Raw genomic sequence first — 5948 nt, forward strand, 5'->3', positions numbered from 1 at the left:
TTCCCAGGGTCATTTACATGTTAAACTGGCTTAAGCTAAGATTTCATTTCTTGATCAGAGAGCCAAGGTAAGTGGACATAAAGCTGGCTGGGGAGCCAGAGACTGGGATTAAAAGCCTGTGTCTGTACTTCTAAGTGTGAGTCTCTGAAGAGTCATTGCACCAATATGAGCATCAGTGTCCTCATTTATAAAATGGAAGAATGAGGGGCACCTGGGTGGCTCAGTAGGTTAAGCGTCTGCCTTCAGCTTAGGTCATGATCTTGGGGTCCTGGGATCAAGCCCCATGTCAGGCTCCCTGCTCAGCAGGGAGTCTGCTTCTCCCTCTCCCTCTGCTCCTCCCCCTGGCTTGTGCTCTCTTGCGATCTCTCTCTCTCTCAAATGAATAAATACAATCTTTAAAAAAAATGAAAGAATGATTCTTATCCAGCAGTTTTGTATCACAGATCACCAACATGTGTAAGACACTGAATAGGAATTTGGTCAGTGATGGCAATTAGGTGGAGGCCAGATCATGCAGGGCCTTGAAAAGTAGACTAGTGAGTGTGGGCTTCATGCTGAGGGTGGTGGGGAGACATGGAAGGCTCTAAACAGGGGTGGCACTACCAGATGGTGGAGTTGAGATGTGGGAATTCTTGCTCAGGTGGCAAGATAGGGGGAGGCAAGAGGCAGGGAGACCAGGCAATGGCCATGCAACCTGTACTCAGGCAGTGACTGGGAAAGTGGGGACAGATTCAAGAGCTGGCCTGGAGTAAAGGAGAAGGTGTCCTCATTTGCCACTCTGTTGTCACCTAGAGATACTAGGTGACAACACTGTCCAACACTGATCATCTGGATTTAACCAGGGGATAGGGGTGGGGGATGGGGAGCAGAGTGGCAGGAGGAGAAATAATGTGAGAGAAAGAGATGGTGAAACGGAAAATAGAAATCTTGATTTTTGTTGTCCAATTTTTCAAACCCTGATTTTAGCTAGAAATAGCAATACCCAGCAAATCAGAAGTGAAGTAAAAAGTTTGTGTCAAGAAATAATGATAGCTAACTTTCACTGAGCTCTTACTATGCGCCAGGCTCCATGCTAGGCAATTTACTCTATTATCTCATTAAATCATCACAATCAGCCCATAAAGGAGTTATCATCACCATTTCCATTTTAGAGATGAAGAACACAGGTGCACCGAGGTGAAGGATATGGGCTAGAGTGAGGGAGAACAAGGTTTGTGATTAAAGGTGGTCAGACCCCAAACTCCAAGTTCTAAGAGAAGACTAAATATCTTATGAGACTTGAGCAAAATGAAAACCAGAAGTCTGAGATGTCCAGGAATAGCAAGATAGTCACTCCTCCCTACTGATATTCAGTAAGCCTATGAAAAGGTGATGTAATATGACATAAGTAGAAAAAGCACCTTATATATAGTGTAACTACAAGTATGTCTTAGAAGTACATGGACTCAAGATACTATTTACAAAAGCAACCACAAATTTAAGGTACCTAACATACGTTGTCAAGACCTTTTTAGGAAAATTACAACATTTTATTAAATGACATTGAAGAAAACCTAAATACATGAAGATGCATACCGTGTTCATGGATAGGAGGGCAATTCTCCTTAAAGTGTCCTAACACTATTTTAATCAAAAGCCCAACTCAGTTTTTCTCATAACCCGGCAAGCTGAATCTTCAGTTTATATGGAAGGGCAAAGGGTCAAGAAAGGTTAAGACACTCCCAAAGTAGAATTCTGGGCAGGGAATTAGCATACCATATATCAAAATATATGATAAAGCAAACACATTTTCAACAGTATGAAATTGGTACAGGGATTGACAAATATATTAATGAAATAGAATAAAAGGTCCTAATAGAAGGATCCAGATGTATTAGAAAACCTGATTTCTGATGGAGAATGCCCTGAAGAACAATGAGGTAAGGAACTAGTTATTCCAGAAATAAGACTGGGAAATTTGGCTCTCCAAATGGGGAAAACAATACCCCTTAGCACACGAAAAATCAATTCCAAGTGGGTCAAGGGCTTAAATACGAAAGAAAAACCTTAAAACTCTTACAAGAATTATAGGCCATAAAAAAGAAGGAAATCCTGCCACTTGTGACAACATGGATGGACTTGAAGGGATTATGCTAAGTGAAGTAAGTCAGACAGAGAAAGAATACTGTGTGATCTCATTTGTATGTGGAATCTAAAAAAATTGAACTCATAGAAACAAAGTGTAGATTGTGGTTACCAATGGCTGGGAGTGGAGGAAATGGGGACATATTGATCAAAAGGTACAAACTTCAGGGGCACCTGGGTGGCTCAATTTGTAAGGTGTCTGACTTTTGGTTTTGGCTCAGGTCATGATCTCAGGGTCACGAAATTGAGCCCCGCATTGGGCTCTACGCTCAGTGGGGAGTCTGCTGAAGATTCTCTTTTTCCTTTTCCCTCTACCCCTCCCCTCGCTCGCATGCTTGCATGCTCTTTCTCTCTCAAATAAATAAATAAATCTTTTTTAAAATGGTACAAACTTCAGTTATGAGATAAATTAGTTCTGAAGATCTAATGTGCAGCATGGTGACTATATTTACAGTACTGCATTGTACACTTGAAATTTGCTAACAGAGTAGATCTTGAATGTCCTTGCCCGCCCCCCCCCCACAAATGGTAACTATGTGAGGTGATGGATGCATTAACTAACCTTATTGTGATAATCATTTCACAATATGTATGTGTGTCAAGTCATCACATCATACACCTTAAACTTATCCAACATTATCAATTATATCTCAATGAAGGTGGGAGAAAAAAGCTCTTAGACTAAGATAAAGAATATCTTTATGATCTCATAAGAGAGACAGACTTCTTAAGCAAAATACAGAAAGTGAAACCACAAAGAAAAAGATCAATACATCCAACTAGATTAAAATAATTTCTGTTCATCAAAAGACAGCAAAAGAGATGAAATGACAAATGATACATTTGAAGAAGGTATCTGTAATGTATAATCAATAAATGATTAGTATTCAAAATAAAGTCCTACACATTCATAAAACTGAGACGATATAATAGGAAAATAAGCAAAAGACTTAAACAAATATTCTACATAAGAGGAAATAAATATGACCAAGAAACCTATGACAAGATGCTTAATCCTCTTCTTACTCATAAAGATGCAAAATAAAACCACATTGTCGTTTCACACCCACCAAACCAGTGAAAATGGTAGCTGTGACAATAGTATTAGGATATTGAGCAGCTCGAAGGATCACTTACTCTTGATGACAACAGGTATGTAAGCCATACTGATGCCATCTTGGACAAATCTGCCATGATGACGACCCTATGACCTGAAGCCTTCTTGAGCACAGTCCCCCGACCCCCACATTCTTTCTTTTTGTCTAACCACACCCTTAAATACACCCTTGGGGCATAACATCCTTGATCAGCTCTGGAGACAGGACTGCCAGCACTGTACTCCCCAGCCTCTAAGCTGTAAAAGCAGGTCTTACACAGGTGGGATCACAGAGATCTACTCATCCTGCAGCTGCCCAAGACATGCCCAAGGCATCTTTCTGTCTGTAAGTCCCCTTAATAAACCACTTCTCATCAAGCTGGACTTGTCGGCTTTTTTCTTGGGTCTTACAGCTCCTTTGGAGGTCATTTTGCCTATACCTCCCTTTCACAGAACAACAATGTACCTTGGGATGCCACACTGAAAAATAACACACACATATCTTATGACCCAGAAATTCCATTCTTAATTATATCAGTAGAAAAACTCTTACACATGTGCAGCAGGGTATATGTATTAGAATAGCCACAACTGTTTTGTTTAAAAAAGTCGTGAAACCACATACACATTAGGATGGCTATTATTAAAACACACACACACACAAAAAAAAACCCAAAACCAAAAAATATTAAGTGTTGATGAGCATGTGGAGAAATTGGAACCCTTGAGCACTGCTGGTAAGAATGTAAAATGGTGCAGCTGCTGTGGAAAACAATATGGCAGTTCCTCAAAAATGAAAAATAGAATAACCATATGATCCAACAATTCCACTTTTAGATACATACCTGAAAGAATTGAAAGTAGGGTCTTGAACAGATATTTGTACACCCAGGTTCATAGCAGCATTAGAGCCAAAAGGTTGAAACAACCCAAGAATCCACCAACACATGAATGGATAAAAAAAGGTGGTATATACATACAATGGAATATTATTTCTCTTTAAAAAGGAAGGAAATTCCAACACATGCTTCAATATGAATGAAACTTGAGGACATAATGGTACGTGAAATAAGCCAGTCACAAAAACACAAAGACTTTCTACTTAAATGAGGTACCCAAAGTAGCCACATTTATAGCAGCAGAAATCAGAATGGTGGTTGTCAAGGGTTGGGGTGGGGAGAGAATGGAAGGTATTGTTTCACTGGCACAGTGTTTCAGCCTGGAAAGAGGAAAAAAGTTCTGGAGACGAATGGCAGTGATGGTTGCACAAGGTGAATGTACTTAATGCCACTGAACTGGACACTTAAAAATGGTAAATTTTATGTTTATATCTATTTATCACAATAAAAATAGATCCTTAATCATTTTGTTTAACTAAAAAAGTTTTAAAGACGAAAAAAAGTCCTGGAAATCATCCACATGTCCATCAGCAAGAGAATGGATGAATAAATCGGAGTACAGCATACACATACAATGTGCTACTACAGAGCGATGAAAATGAATGATCTACATCTGCTGACAGCAACATGGATGAATCTCACAAACGTAATAAATGAAAGGGGCAAGTTGCAAAATAATACACTCCAATTGTATAACCAAAAACATGGCTTTGTTTGGGGACACAATATACAGAGAGGAAAACTATAAAGAAAAGCAATGACTCACACAAAACTCAAGATGGTGTCTACCTCTGGGTGGATTGTGAGGGAGGGGCACGTGGGGATTTCTAAGGTATCTGGTGGTTTGTTAAGCTGGGTGAGGGATACATGGATATTTACTCTATAATTCTTTAAGTAATGCATCTGTATTATATAGTCTTTTGGTGTGTATGTACAGTATTGCATAATTTTAAAAAAACCTACACATAGAAAAAAGAGTGGAAGAACTCTACATGTGATTGTGTCTCAGAAGTAGGGCCCTTTTACTTTCTATTTTCCTGTATTTTTTAAAATATTCTTTGATACTTCTATAGTGAAATAAGCATTAAATTATATTTAGAAAAAAAGAAATGAAGAGAGATTTTTCCCTCAGATTTGTTCAGAGAAAAAGGAAGTGAGGGGAAATGGGTGAAAGCTTTGGGCTTCCCTTAATTCTAGTAGGAACAGAAGGTGACATTAAAATGTTGAGGCAAGAGGCAAAATGCTAATTAAGAGATAATGAGTTTTCACTGCAATCTCGAGGAGGGGAATGGTTCCTCCAAAGGCAAACTCCCCAGTCCCTCTTCTCAGGAAATCCCTGCTGGTCTCAAGAGTGGGCAGAGGGTTTTAATGCCCTTTTGAAACAAGGGACATAACCAAAGAGATGAAGCCACGACGCTCAACCAGTCCTTGTCAGTGTTGGTTTCAGATGAAAACTTTGGCACGCATTCCCTTTCAGCAGCCTTAAAGACCAGATGAAAAAGAAGAAAAAGAGGAACATCACAGAGCTAAGAGAAATAGTTGAGCTAGAAGATGGTTCGAAGAAAATATGATTCAACAGTCACCACATATCTGGATAGCATGACTGCCATTTGGGTAAATTTAATTCAAGAGATCTTGGGTTTTCCTTTCTATGCTGTCATTATGTACCTCCTCTCTCTCATATCATCACTGAAAGCTCAACACAAGACAACAGACTCCATTGTTCACTGTTTTGAGGCATGCCTGTACTTCACAAACACGTAGGCAGCCCCCACCTTGAGTGTAGGACTTGTCTGGAGCCTGGAGATACGGATGAATGAGACAGAGAC

The sequence above is a fragment of the Leptonychotes weddellii genome, chromosome 7 (assembly GCF_054177405.1).
Source record: "Leptonychotes weddellii isolate Sample4059 chromosome 7, ASM5417740v2, whole genome shotgun sequence".
In the NCBI taxonomy this organism is placed as follows: Eukaryota; Metazoa; Chordata; class Mammalia; order Carnivora; family Phocidae; genus Leptonychotes; species Leptonychotes weddellii.